General features: G+C 43.6%; 1 pseudogene; it reads left to right on the forward strand.

The window, feature by feature from the left end:
- Window positions 1-10,240: 10,240 nt before the first annotated feature.
- LOC120843798 lies at window positions 10,241-14,262 on the forward strand (annotated as a pseudogene).
- Window positions 14,263-14,802: the final 540 nt, after the last annotated feature.

A 14,802-nucleotide genomic window follows, 5' to 3' on the forward strand; every position in this document is an offset into this window, starting at 1 on the left:
GCCGACACAAGGGCGAGGCGCGTCGAAAATCTTCGGTCACAAGACTGCTCTTCATGGTCAAAAGCAGCCAAAAATAGCTGGAGGCAGGTTAAGGGGTATAGGGAGCCTAAAGAACCACCTCAAAGTCATTTTTATGATAATACTCTCAATTTAATGGGCTTAAGTGTTTATTTTTAGAGCTAATCTCGCGATTGAAGTAATGGCTGAAAACGTGAGAGCCACTCAAGTACTGAATGCGTAGATGTCTATTTAAAAGTAAAAAAGCCAAAAAATATGTATATTTAAAAGTCAAAAGCCAAATCAAAAGCAGATACCTCGAGCAGTGCACAAGGTGTCTGCAATTACGGAAGACCGGATAATAAGAAAGAGGAGTTTTTTTTTTTCTTAAATAGGGGTACAAGTATGTCAATGATGCTAGTTTGTACGACTAGAGAAGACCCTATTTTGATCCCAGAACGAAATATTTTGCGCAAGTTGCATGAAAGGACACCCAATGGATAGGCTGCAAGTGATCTCACACTCCAGTCACGAATATATCGTACGTCGTTTGTCATCAAATGGTGCAAGGAAAAATCCATACAGGGATTAGTTCTAAATGCCTTTTTATGGCAGTTGGCGGTTGCACAGCATAACAAAGTATTCGAGCTATGGAATGCACAGATTTAAAACTGCCATGGAGCCCTCCAGCCTCCAGCCACGCTTGTTTGAGAACTCGCTTCTTTACTCTGAAACCCACTCTCCTATTATTCGCGACTCTAGCAAAACGGACGCCACCAAGCGGGAAAACCGGGAACCCGCCGGTCCAGGTCGCTCCGCGCCCCTCCGCGTCTCCGGTGGCTTTCGCGGACACGTGTTGTCGGCGCGGTGGCAAACAATGTATGTTGACTAATTGGTCCGAAAATTTCTTAAGTTTGCCTGAGAGTTCATTAGTGTGGTGAAGCCCCGGTAGATTGTTTCCTTCCATCACGTGTTTGAAAGCCCGTTCGAAGCACACGGTCGCGTGCTTTCGATTTCTTGGATGGGGGGCTCACGGAAAAAGTTTTGATTTCTTGTCTGTCTCGGACCACATTGAAAGTGACGACTAGTTGGTAACTGATGAGTGGTTTCTTTATAAGGATGTAGAACAGTGAACTGAGGACGACAGACGAGGCATTTCACTGGAGGGAACACCAATGTTACAGTCAAGTGAATGGGAAGGTTCGATAGCAGCTTTTTTTTAGTTTGGTTGCATTCGGTTAGCTTCAAGTTTGAGCCACTCACGCCGGTCGGTGCGTTGGTTATTCATCTTGGCTGTTTTTCGCCGAAAAAGCCTCTGCACCACACTGACAGAGTTTGGCTGATTTCGCAATAGGAAAACCTGCTCGCTGCAAATGATGAATGAGGAAAATTATCTGTTTTCAAAAGGTGGGGGACGAGTCTCGCAACGTTAGAAGCTGTCACGGCATTTTGATCTATCGCGCCTCCCAATATTTATACTATACCCCCATCGAAGCCAGCAGCAATATACGTCTGCATTCCTCAGGTTGACCGGCCACAAAAAATACTCATTTTCTCCGTTCAGGGTTCGAAGCAAAATTCAATGCAGAGAGGTTCTGCGTGAAACTCCAATGAAGACTCTGTTCAGTTTGTCTCCGTGCTGCCGGCTAAGTTTAATTAGCCACTCTGTCTGTCAAATATACTTTTGTTCAGCAGTTCGCCTAATAGGTAGTGAACTAAGCTCATATTTCGACCCGAAGAATATACTAATATCGTTTTAGTGGGACCATAGTACATAATATAATACATAACCCGCTCGTCAAAATGACTTCTCGATCGCTACTAAAACCTGAATTGAAATACGAGTATCAGCTACTTAGTGGGGCGCCAGCGGGTTAACATGCTCTTTGGCTCAAGAAGCGCGTGCTTAATTTTCGTAATTTTCCTGCAGCCTGTGTTGTTGACCGAGCAGACGGCTGGAGCTGTATCTTAAGCGCGGATACGCACAAGAGCTCGATTTCGCGGACAGATAAGTCGCATGGTCGAGGCATGCGAGTTAGCTGAAAATTACTGTCGGTGGAACAATTCTGTAGCCATCGCCGCTCTCCTTAGATGATCAAAACTGATTAGTATATTACCGTCTCTCCGGAGCCCATAGTTTCGGTTTTGAACGAAATCTCCGAAACGAAAGTTTGATATGAAAAGAACAAAAAAACACTGGGAAAACAAAACTATGCTTTGCAAGTTTATGTGCACCGGCTACACTTAACTGTCTCAGTGCAAATACCTATAAAATTGGGCATTAAACATAAGAAAATCGGTTAAATTGAACGCGCCACCTGTTCAGGCGGCCCGGCCGAGCCAACGCGACCTGGACTCAGACGCCATGTTTGTTTGGTGGTGGCGCCCCCTACAGGTCGCTGGAGTCGCGAATAGACCGTTCCATTAGGGTCATAGCAGAGAGGGTAAAAGAGAAAAAAAAATCACTCCCCCTCTCCCCTGCAAGCCGTCCACTCCGCCGAGTGGGCTGTAGCTAGCGTCCGGCTGGCGTGCAAACTCTGTTTAAAATCGCGTCATTTTGGAACTTTCAAGCGCAGATGCGCAGATTTTGGTATGCCAGTTATCGTGTAATACTATGCTAGATAAAAAGACTCGCAGGGTCCAATTGCACTGTTACCTGCGTGCAAATAAAACACAAAAATAGGGAAAACTGTGTCAGATTGGCCGGTCTCTTTGGCGAAAAGAAAATCCGGTTGCTGTACCTTTTTTACTATACAAAGGTTCGTACTGGTGTAGGCCTTTAGCGACCATGAGTGGAAGTCTGAAATAATTAATAAAAACGTGCTCTCCTGCCGCAATACACGCAGTAGTTGAGGGTAGTACTGCCGGCTGACTCAACTGCTATTTAAAGGGAAGATGGGGCACTTCTACATTTGAGAAAAAACGCTTGAATTGCGTTCATTTAGCCTTTAGATTAACAGATATCAAAATTGTATTTCAATGCGACGCGCCGGAGAGCAATCGGAGCAATTTCAAAATAGGGCTGAAGCCCCGCCTCCCTAGCCTTGGGCAGCCAAAAGAGCCGTCGACGACGTCACGGACAGCGACTGTATTTCGCGTTTTTCTCGCGTTTAACAATACTTGCGCAGCAAATGGTTTGGGTATTTGGGTTCACGGGGTAAAAATACACTAGAATTCACTTCTAACTCATTTTTTCCAAGAAGCTCCGTAGCTTCCCTTTAAGTAACGGAAAAAAGATATGCTAGTTTATCATTTAGCAAAATAGAACAACAGAGAGCTATAGGCTGATTTTGGAGTAGCCACAACTATCCTAAGAACGCGAACCACCTCGCAACTGCAGCCACAAACGAGAGTTCGATGTTCGGTAGAGCCCGCCGATACAGCCCGAAGATGGAGAACGGCAACCTCCCGGTTTGTCGTCTGCTAGCGGAGTCGGGTGCGTGCCCTCTTTCTCGTTTTACCCCGCCGAACCCGCTGAACTTCCCGGATGTGTGGAGGGGGCGCTGCGGTCGAACAAAATGGTGCCGGCCAGGGAGCGCTAAATGGAATGGTCTATATGTGTGTGTAAATATGTGTCCATTTATCTGTATACTTGAGTGCATGTGTCTATGGGTATCTGTTTCGCACTTCTGCAATATTGCACGCAGCGCGTTGCAGGTCTAATTAAAAAATAAATATGTATGCTAGATTCCACAATTTTAATATATTTATTGAAAACGCAATGAAACTGTTAGCAACGAGCTACGTACGCTCACCGGTAACCCAAGGCATTGTGCTTAAACCTACTGCAGACAACGAAATAAAAACAGCACAAAAAAGAGACCAAGGCCAAGTAAAAAAAAACATTGAGCACCGGCTTAAAACTGAAATGTATTGAGAAAACACAAAAACCCGCAAGAACACGAAGAAACTGCAACAGCAATGTTTTGAACAAATCTCTTCACACAGACCACGATATTATATCTCACTTTCATACAGCGCAATTTGTGGAGAACTGATGCACGTGCCCTCCTCGCATCGTTCCATATATGTGTCGTAAATTTCTGTTGTCATTTGGTTGCCATGCAGCGTCAAAAACTCCTTGTCACCAGAACTGCGGAACACAGCCCACCGTAAAAACGTTTCCGTTACAATGACGGGAAATGTTTTGGGAGCTCTATTGACAAGCTGATTCTGTCAAGATGACAGCAGGCCGTCATTTTAAAATTATGGTGTTTTGTGTCACTTTGACACCCCACAACTAAGCCTTCAATCCTACATTGTATCGCAATTTCAGTATACGGTCCGCCTTTATTTTGACGTCTTAATTGGCAATCTGAAATATAATTGAGCAGTCAAATTAACATTCTAACGTTATTTCATTACACAATTAGGTCGCATTTGGACGTTTTCTTGTCAATCTGAAATACAACTTCGTCAGTAATTTCACTCTACTCCGCGCTAAATTTAGCGTAAATATTTTCCCGCTAAATAAAATTTCTCCGCTAATTACAGCGGAAAAGTTTTTCCAGCAAATTTAGCGAGAAAATTTTTTTCGCTAAATTTAGCGGGGAACGTTTTCACTAAATCTTGCGGGGAAAGATTTCCGCTAAATTTTGCGAGCAAATCTACCCATAATCCAAAGCGCGGTGACGGTTATCACACGTGGTCTAACCAAGTACCTATCCTAATCAGGCAATATGTGCTTAGCAGTCTATGAAGTAAAGTATAAAAAAAGGTTCGCAGGATAGTCAATTGAGCTTTTTCAAAATTCCGCGCCATAGCATGTCCGCCATTGCTTGCTCACATTCACTGAGCACGTTTTTGGACACAAGGATTGCGTCAGCGTTCGGCGTGAACTCGGCTCAGCTCTTATTAAAACCGAGTATGACGTCAGCGCTCGGCGAAGACTAGGATTCAACCACGCGCTTCGTGAGCAAGCAATGGTGGCAGCCAATGTTTCTCCATAGACTTTTGAAAATTGTCCACTGCTCACCTTGTCAGACGGTGCCTCGGGACCCTGGCGACATCTGTGCTAAGTACGGACCTTTTGGACTGTTCATCAGATTAGTCAATGGTAACTGTGATATAACCAAGCATCTCGTGTTATCTCACACGCTTCCCAGGTGCGTGAGCCGACTTGCATACCACAAGCACAAGGACACTTCCCGCTATAGAGCGCAGCTCTTAGGTGCCCGTTTCCAGGTTGAGCGCCGTCGACATCGGCGTCGGCGTCGGTGTAACCGCGCGTTGCATCAAGGGACTTTTTCCATAACGACGTCACACTTGACGTCATGCGTCAGGTCACGAGGGTAAAATTTTCCGCTAAATATGGCGGAAAAACCTTTCGCTAAAATTGGCGGGAAAGTTCTCCACTAAATTTAGCGGAACAACTTCCCCTATAAATTTACCGCAAATATTTCTTCGTTATAATTAGCGGGGAAATATGTGCCACGTGACCTCAACTGCAATTCAGTTAGCCCGCGAAATTAAGCAGGAAAATTTTCTCGAAATTTCCCCCTAACTTTGGCGGGAGAATGTTGGCAAACATCCGGCTAAATTTAGCGGCAATATTTTCTCGTTAAATTTAGCGGGGTACACGTAGCCTACTTTTACAACATTCGCCCAAAGAATTAGGGTAGCAGCGGGGCAGTTGGTTACCCAAACTTGAGCTTCTTAAAAGCCAGCGTCCGCGGGTACAACCGCAAATTCTTCAGAATCGCGCTCTCAACGTAAAGCAAAACTGAGCACCGCACACACTGAAGGTGGTAAAAGCTGAGGCATCCCGAAGCACCCGGACTATCTTCTTTCCATCATCCGCACTTGCAAAATATCGAGTCAGTTTACGCCTCCGTACCATCTGAGCAGTGTCATGAGCAGAAGTCGCTGGTCGAGAGGGTATCTGAAGGGCCTCGTGATGGCAGTCAGCGTTGGTACTGACACCGAACTGATAAAATGGAAGCAAATTGTGATGTTAATATATGCAATGCAAACCACTCGTCGAACAAAGTCGCACTTGCAAATTATTGAGTTAGTTTATGCCTCCGTACCATCTGAGCAGCACCTTGAGCAGTAGTCGCTGGTCGAGAGGGTATCTGAAGGGCCTCGTGATGGCAGGCAGTATTGTTACTGGCACCGAACTGCAAGAATGGAACCAGATAGTGTTTATGTTAATACATGCAAAAGCAAGGCACTCGTCGAACAAAGTCGCTGTTTCAAAATATTGGGTCAGTTTACTTCTCCGTACCTTCTGAGCAGCATCTTGTGCAGAAGTCGCTCGTCGAGAGGGTCCCTGAAGGGCCTCGTGATGGCAGGCAGCGTTGTTACTGCCACCGAACTGCTAAAATGGGAGAAAATTGTTTTGATGTTAATATATGCAAGCAAACCCATCAACGAACACAGTCGCTCGTGATGGAAGGCAGCGTTAAGACTGCCGTTAAACTGTTGGAACGGGAGCCCATAGTGCTTGTTAGCATCTGCAGAGCAAAAGGTTTATCCAACAAATAAAGGCTTACGAAGTGTCAAGCCCCTTTCTGTCAAAACAAATCAGTGATATAATATCAAATTATATCTTGCTCACAACCTGAGGGTCGTTCGGGGACTGCCGTGTTACAACTGTGACCTGTCTGATGAGAAAATAGCATAGCGAGGCCGACAATTGAGGATAAAATTTAGCGACACAGCATCTTTCTGGAGGCACCAGATTGCTGCAACTTTTCACTGTAAGAAGCTAGAAATTCTCACCGGCCGATGTTTAGGTGGTTTTCTGAAATTGCTTGGGGCTTGCTGTGCGGAAACACCATCAGGATCGAGTAGTGCCTGAGCTTCTTGCGGTCGAGAAAACTCCTTTCAAATTAACTAACTTCAAAAGGCACCTAGAAATTGGGCATGTTACAGACTTACAACGCTTTTTCAGAGCAACGTCAGTCTTTATACTCCCTTTCACGTTAGAACCAAGCGAAGTCAAAGCCATAAGGATAGCGAACCCAACGATTGGCACATTCCTGACTCCCGCGCGAGCTCGTGCAGTGTGGGTGTTGTTTCACGCTCGCAAATAAAGTGCAGTGAAGTTGAGTATATATACTGAATAAACTTACCTCACAGAGGCGAGTACTTGAGGTCGGCTTCCAGTTAGCCCTCTTCATTCCGGCCTCCCAGATTTTGCTTCTCGGGCGGTTTTCTTTCCCTTGCGGGAATCGGTACATTTCAGAACCTTTTTTTGCGCTGTTCGAGCAGCGCACGGCAGTGCAGCACCCCATTTTCTTCAGACGTATCGTCTCACGTGCTGTACAGCCACTTCCGTCCTTGTCTTTCCTCTAGGCTGGCTCTATCGAGAGTTTTACGCTACGTGTCTGCTACGGGCAGCGAACAGGCGCGAGACACGCAAGATCGGAACACAAGATCGGAGCGCGACGCGCCTAGTTGCCAGACTGCTCGGGCGTCATTGCCAGACTGGCGGCCGGATCAACAGACGGCCGAACTCTTCCAGTAGAGAGGGCTCTGGTGTAACCGACGTGTTTTTGTGCTTTTCGTGTCCTCGACGTGTTTTCGTACTTTTCTTGTTGTCGACGTGTTTTCGCTCAAGGACCTTGAAGGTCGACTGAACGGTGAGTTATTGAGGGCTTTCGCCTTAATAGAGGTGTTGGTTCCCGTAAGAGACGCCCCGCGGTATTGTGAACTGTGCTATTACCGTGGTTGCGGCAGTTGCTTCAAGACCTTTAAGTTACCAACGCAGATATGAATTTGCGAGCCATTTGGGTGAGGGGCAATCGAAAAAAAAATAACAAGGAAAAAAAATTCAAGATGCCTACATTTTTATTTCGTTGATATTTTGATTCCTCTCGGTCAATTTTTACCACACATAGACAGACGCGGACAGATTCTTTTGTTGGACCGTGGCTCATGCACAATGGAACGCTAGTCGCATGGTCGCATTATCCGAGAGTTCAAGAAGTTTCCAGACGTCGGCACTCTAGCAGATGGAGGAAGGCGAAAACGAATGCCGAAGAGCAGCTTTCATGTCCGTGTCTTTTGGGCATTGCAGACTAGGACTGGCGGTCGTGGCTGCAAGCATACGGAGGCTGTCTCGCGTATGCTTGCACGACTAGCAAGCGGTGTTGAGTCCAGGCTAGATGCACCGGATGTCGCGAAAGGGAGACATTAGGCTTCCGAGCGTGTTCGGCCTAGCAGCCAAGACAATTCAATAGTAAGGGGCGGGGCCACTGATCTGTGGGCGGGGCTTAGAGCGGGCCCGGAGCTCCAGCTAAATTGCGCCAAACAGTGCAAATATTGCTCAAAAGAATATTTATTTACTGGAAAAATTTTACATAAAAAACATGTCCCATACAGGCTCTTTAAGAAAACACTTTTGTTTTCATTTAAGTGTCCTTTTTAGTGCTGTGCAAAAAGAATGCGGTAAATGCTGTCACGTCAAACAAAGCTTACATCTCCTTCAAAAAGAGGTGCGAGTTGCGATGCGCCCGTCCGGTTTCACTTTCCACATCGACCACGCAAAGATGACAGATTTCGTCAACGCCTTCCTGCCGTCGTCTAATCCCCTTTTTCGTTTCCCCGGAGATGAGGGATTTCAACATCTGAGCTCTTGACGAGAGCCAATAGAGCGCCTGGGTGGCTTTCATGACCCACGTGATGAACAGACTCTAAGCCGCTCTATGAGAACGCAAGTATAAAAAAACTCCCCACCCCCTTCGAAAAAAATATTGCAAAAGCAGACAAACTAGAGAAAAACCTCCACTTCCGGTACACAAGAGGCGGTGACTGTGCAAACATTGTCCTGTTTCAACATCCCTCCATAAAAAAGTCATCAGAAACTACGACAAAGGACGAACACCAAAGTAGCCTTTTGACAGTCGGAAGACGGTCCGAGAAATGACAGCATAGGTCCGTGACTGCGTGGACTCCGCACGCCACCTTATGCACCTTATGCTGTGCTTTGTAACAACGTACAAAGTGCCGAAACATTCGGTAGTAAAATCGTTAGCATTGTTTGCATCGTTTGATTGCTGATCTGGTTCACATTGATAAAAAGACTATACGACAATTTTTACATGATCAAGTGATCATTCGCAAAGTCTGCGCTAATATCTGGTGCCCAAAAACCTCAATCAGGAGGATGAAAATAGCCGGAAAGACAATTGCGCTGTCTTTACGAAATGACGATTAAATAAACTTGAGTTGCTGGAAAAGCTAATCAGATGTAATCAAACATAGATGCAGATGCCAATTCCCCCGCAACAGAAAATAAAAAGGGCAATAAACAAACTGTAAAACAAGGTAAAAAAGAAACACATAGGTATGCTGAAAGGGTTGTCAGATGGTGACGTGCAGCACTGTTTCACCAATACATAATGCGTGTGCTAGTATGAGAGCGGGAAAGGGTGATGTTGAAGATGTAACTATTGAGTCATAAAATTGCACGCATAATTTACATTTTTGCCACCAGTATTTTAATTAAATAGCATCAGCCAAAAAATAAGAACTGTCACTGAAAAAGCTGTGCAGTGTTAGTTTCACCTTAAAATTAAACTCTGCATCCCCAGACGCTTGCTCCCCGCCCAAGTGTCGCTCTAGCGGTCCGCACTAGGTGCCAAAGCTTCCGAACTAACCGTTATTTATTTCAGAAATCACAAGATAATGTTAAACACTTTTATTTTATAAAATTATGGTCGAGGAAGAAAGAAACACATGGGAATAAACGGCGTTAACTACCGCAAACAGACTTGATTTTCCCATTTAAATTTTCAGAGAGTCATTTTAAACTTTTGAATTAGATAACGGCTGGGCCTGAAGGTTTGACATCCGGACCGAACCATTAGCACTACAATTTGGCTGAGACTGAGCTTGCGCCAATGCCTAGATCAATATTGCGTAAAAAATAAAAAAGATTTAGTTTTTGTGCGGTCATTTTGGACAGCAATATTATTTAAAACCAGCATTTCGCTCGAGTAATATATATCGCATTATTACAACCCGATATTCTTTGTTGCACACAATTTGTCGCAACAAATTCTTTTCAATAAACGCTATAAAACTGAGGTATCATTCAAGAGGCGTTATTTAGAAATTAGAAGGCAGACCTGTTATCTTGCTCGAGATTGGACGGGGTTTAGTCCCGCTAGATATTTTTTACATGTATGATTACAATATCGTCAGCCCAGATCCGGTATGCACACACCGCGCAATCGAAAAATCAAGATTGAAGCTCCGATCTTTTTTGCAGGCTGACCCTGAGTTCTGGGAATACATGCTGAAGTGGCATAACTACTATAGAAAACAACGCGGGACGCCACCTCTCCGCTATAATTACAACGTAAATATATTTATAGCATTTTGTTTGTTGTTTCCAATAATTCACTATGCTGTTCACGTCGGAAATTGCTCTACCAACTCGTACGTCATATGATAATGCATTGTTCCTTTATTACTACAACCACAGCATCATCTTTGTCAATCAGAGTTGTCGAATATGAGAACTTAGTCACTAAACTATATTTAACTAGACCACTCTAAAAGTTCACCGGACATGTCTGTCTCCAAAACGTACAAATATGGTATCGTAGTGCAATATAGGCAAAATGCTTGGACAATTATAAACAGGATGGTAAACTCGAGACTGCTAGTAAAAGGAAAACGCAAAGAAAGACACAATAAAGTGATGTAACGTCTGCAGTTTTGGGACGAGTGTAACAAATTTCTGCGCTTTTAGGTTCTTTTTCTTATTTTTAAGGAAAATTTCAGATGGTTACAAGGTTGCGGATCCGGCTAGGCAGTTCCGAAGTGTTAGCACTGTGTTCGTGTGTATCTATGGGCCATGTGGTTTGTTAGAGTAAGGGCAGTTTTAGCATTTGTTCGGTTCTTTCTCGGAGGTCAATTTTGTTTGTCAGTGTTGAGTTGTAAACCCCTTGTGTTTAAGGACGGCAAGGTGGTAGTTCTTCTGAACTGTGACCTTTTGTGTAAATTTTTTTGTATGCGTGTTAAAATTCAGTTGTTTATAAGCGCCTTCTCCTGCTATATATTTAAATACCACAACTACGTTGTTGCTAGTGTAAACAAATGATGTATCTTTTTTTTTTCTATACACTATTGAATGTTTGTCATTAGTGCTTTTTTACGTTGTGTTGAGCACTCTGAAGCGGTAACGAGGCCACGTCAGCAGTACATATCTGACCTTTGCCCTGTTATGGGAGACAATAAAATCTGAATAAACACATAAACAAACAAACAAACAAAACAAACGAAGGTTTTTCTCCGTTCTCGTTAAAAACTATGTGAGTTTGTGTCTTGTGTTTTCTTTTTACTTTCTTGTTTTATTTTGTCCATTTGTTGTGGGGTGTTTTGCTTCTGGTGTTTGTAGTCTAGGCATTGGAGACATACTATGCAGCGCGTGCATGAGATATATTTTGAAGCTTGTTGAGAGGTTGCCTTTTTTTCTGTCTTCCTTTGGGTTTTCTTTTTCCAAACCCAGTTTGATGTTTACCATGATGTTCAACTTGCATTAGCTCGCCTGCAGTCTCACCATTTTTAGTCAACTATGTGTCCAAAAATAAAACACTTCCTTTAGAAACATCACTCATGCTACAACAATCAGGTGGCCCAGAACACGTAAAACGTCATACTCAACACTACACCGGAAACTTCTCTACATGGCAGAGTATTTTACTGACATAATATTCCCTGAGCTCGCCACTACGTGATTCACTGTTGTGCCACAGACGGGCGAAAATCTTTAAAAGCGGAGATGTCACCGAAAGGCGCAAATTAAAGTCATCGTCGCGCTAAATGATTCAGCAAATGACTTACGAGATTCAGGCAGAAATTAAATCGACTTTAATCTTCACCCTCAAAAACTGGAGTGGCTTCTTTCCCACAAATCACTTGGAAGAGTCAATCGCTTCAACCTACGGAGGCAGTTTAGCGAATGTTTACGCCTCACTAAAGCTCTCCGCACACTGGCAATGTAAACGACGTTTCACCGTGCCCACAGCATGAGTGGAGACAGGCCCAAACATGTGTTCAGAGCTCTAAGACGCCGAGCACTCTCCGGTGATTGAAGCGATCAGCTGTCCCGACTGCTACGCGGGAAAGTAAACGCTTCATATTTCTTGGAGCGTTGCAATGTCCAAGATAGTAATAAGTTCATAAACGTGCTTATCGCTGTGGTGAAAACTGGGGCTATCTATGTGAACCTCAGCTGCTACGAAACACTTTTAGGTGCATTCTTCAATACTCTTTCCTCTTGACGCAGTTACAGGCATGGGCGCAGCAGTGCGCGAAAAGGCTTACCCTATATGATGTTATTGAACATCGACCACCACAACCGGACCCTTACAATAGAATGGGCGAAAATATCTACTAGATGACACTGACTAAGCCCGATTTTGTTCCTTCAGGTCAGTTAAATAGCACTTCACTTCTGCTGCAGGGTTTATATGTCAAGATTTGTTCAATGTCTGTTTACCTGAGCTCGTAAAGAAACGTCGCAAACTTACAGCATTCCGTTTGGTAACGAAACTAAGCGTCTCAAACAAACGTCGGCTTTCATTCTGAGAATTCGAGAAGAATTCTGTTGTAGCTATATTTTTCCTCAGATGCGACTTTTTGTTGCTTTGTTTGCCTAACTGGAGGTGATGAATTAGTAGACGTTGTAGACAAAAAACTCCTCATATTTCGATCCCTCATCTACGCCAAAATAAGCCCAGAAAAAAATCTGGTGTGACTGATATCCAATGTCCGCTGTATGCCATACCATACTAGGTCCAAGCGAGGCCGACACTACAGAAGAATGTAGCCAATCAAGCAGCTCAATAAGTGCGTCGTCATGGCCCTCGTCGTCTTTGTGCGTGTGCTAACAGCGGCTGAAACAATTCACGCCCATAAAAAAATGGAGGATCATGGATCAGTCCTTGTGCATGAGTGGTTGAGTTGGGAAGAGCTAGGGCAGGAAGACGACGGGCGCCGTGACGAGGCACTTTTAACGCCCCTTGTTTGGCTTCATGGGATTGTAGCGTCGTCGACTTAGCTAGATCCAGGTGTGAAACAGAATGTAACGTGTTAATATGCAGATATATTCGTCAGACATTCGTCTTGTTCGGGTAATGAGCACTATATCAAATATCGTAAAGCAATCAGGATACAAATGACATATTATCACAATTGAGTCTTATTCTTGCACTGAAAGCCTATAATCTTGTCTACAAAGAACAATGTTTTCCTATTGCGGTATTTAAAGATGACGCAGTATATCAGTTTGACACATAAGCACTCAAGCGCAATATGAATGGCATATTACGGCCTCATACTTCTATATCCATGGGATGAATTTGAACAATCTTACTTTGATGATACGTCGCACAAGCTCACAATGTAGGAACAAAAAGCCTGTAAGGTAACTCATTCTACTGCTTTAGTATGGCAGTCTCAGTGAGTTAAGCTATCAGCTAAATAAAACAACAAGTCATTCAATGAAACATCAAATAAAGTCTCCCGGGTTTAGGTAACAGTAATAACGCTCGGCCGAATGCAAAACTTCGTTTCTTCAGTGGATACTGCTTTTGCGAAAATGGCGAGCGCAGTGACAAAAAAACATGCGTAAGCATTTGTAACCAGAAATACACAAATATATGCAAAATTTCGATGTAATGACTTACTGCGTGTTTGTGGCTATTGTCCAGCTCGTGTGTCTACTCGTAGAAATTTGGTTGATTTTTTGTGTTTATTATTATAATTGATATATCCACCTTTTTTCAAATTAGTTAAGTTCTACAAAGGCTTGTGGCATGTTCACTACTTTAATTTATTCATTTCATGTTCAGGTTTCTAAATTTCGTCTTAATTAAATAGCTAGACCTACTTATGCTTTTCCTGATTTGTAACTTGCAAACTTATAGAGCATGAAGACATCTTGTAGAGAGCTTAACATTACTAGTATATTGTGCTTACCAAAGAGGTTTCACCAGAGATCAGTTCCGTAAATAATATCTCAAATTTCCGAAGAGCTGCGTGACGGCTACATCTTAAGGACATGTTTCTTCGCTCTTTTCAGAAGAAGAAGTTTCTACGCTCTGGTTCAACGAATTACATCAATATAATTATAACAACGCGCGGTACAACTCAAAGACATTTCATTTCACACAGATGGTGTGGAGAGCAACCATATATGTTGGATGTGGTTATGCCCGCTCATATTATTTAAAGACGACATGCGTTGTCTGCAACTACTGGCCTCAGGGAAACACCCACGGAGAAATTGGTGAGGATGTTCGTTAATAAAATCAGTAAAGGATACGGCACTGCTTTTAACTAAGGGCTCATATTGTGAAGATTATTTCTTACATGAATTTGAGGGCAAACTTGGCGATTCTCCCGCCAAACTCGTCTCAGTAATTCCAGAGCAGATTCGTAAGTTTTCTGCGTAACTCTCAATGTTAAGGAGTGGTAGTCAAAATGCTGCCCCTGTAACGACTGTAGCTTCTTCCGACTATCATTAATGCCGAACGAATGAGGCTCTGCCATATAGTAGTATCTAAGACACATGTGGTGTCATTGGCTGCGCTTCGATTTAACTTTTAACGTAACTGAAGACAACCAAACACTTGTAAAGCTCAATTCGCCAATATTTCGCTAATTGACGAGGGCCACGTGCTGGAAACCGCAATGATTATTCCTAAAAGCACGAATCATTGCGGAATCCAGGCAAAATATTAAAATTGTTTTATGGTTATTGTTTTACACGATGAATTATGTCGGGTGTTTGGAGTCCTTCTGGTACCGACTTTCGGTCTAGTCATACTTTCTCGCGTGCGATGA

The sequence above is a fragment of the Ixodes scapularis genome, unplaced genomic scaffold, assembly GCF_016920785.2.
Source record: "Ixodes scapularis isolate PalLabHiFi unplaced genomic scaffold, ASM1692078v2 PGA_scaffold6__148_contigs__length_123643588, whole genome shotgun sequence".
NCBI lineage: Eukaryota > Metazoa > Arthropoda > Arachnida > Ixodida > Ixodidae > Ixodes > Ixodes scapularis.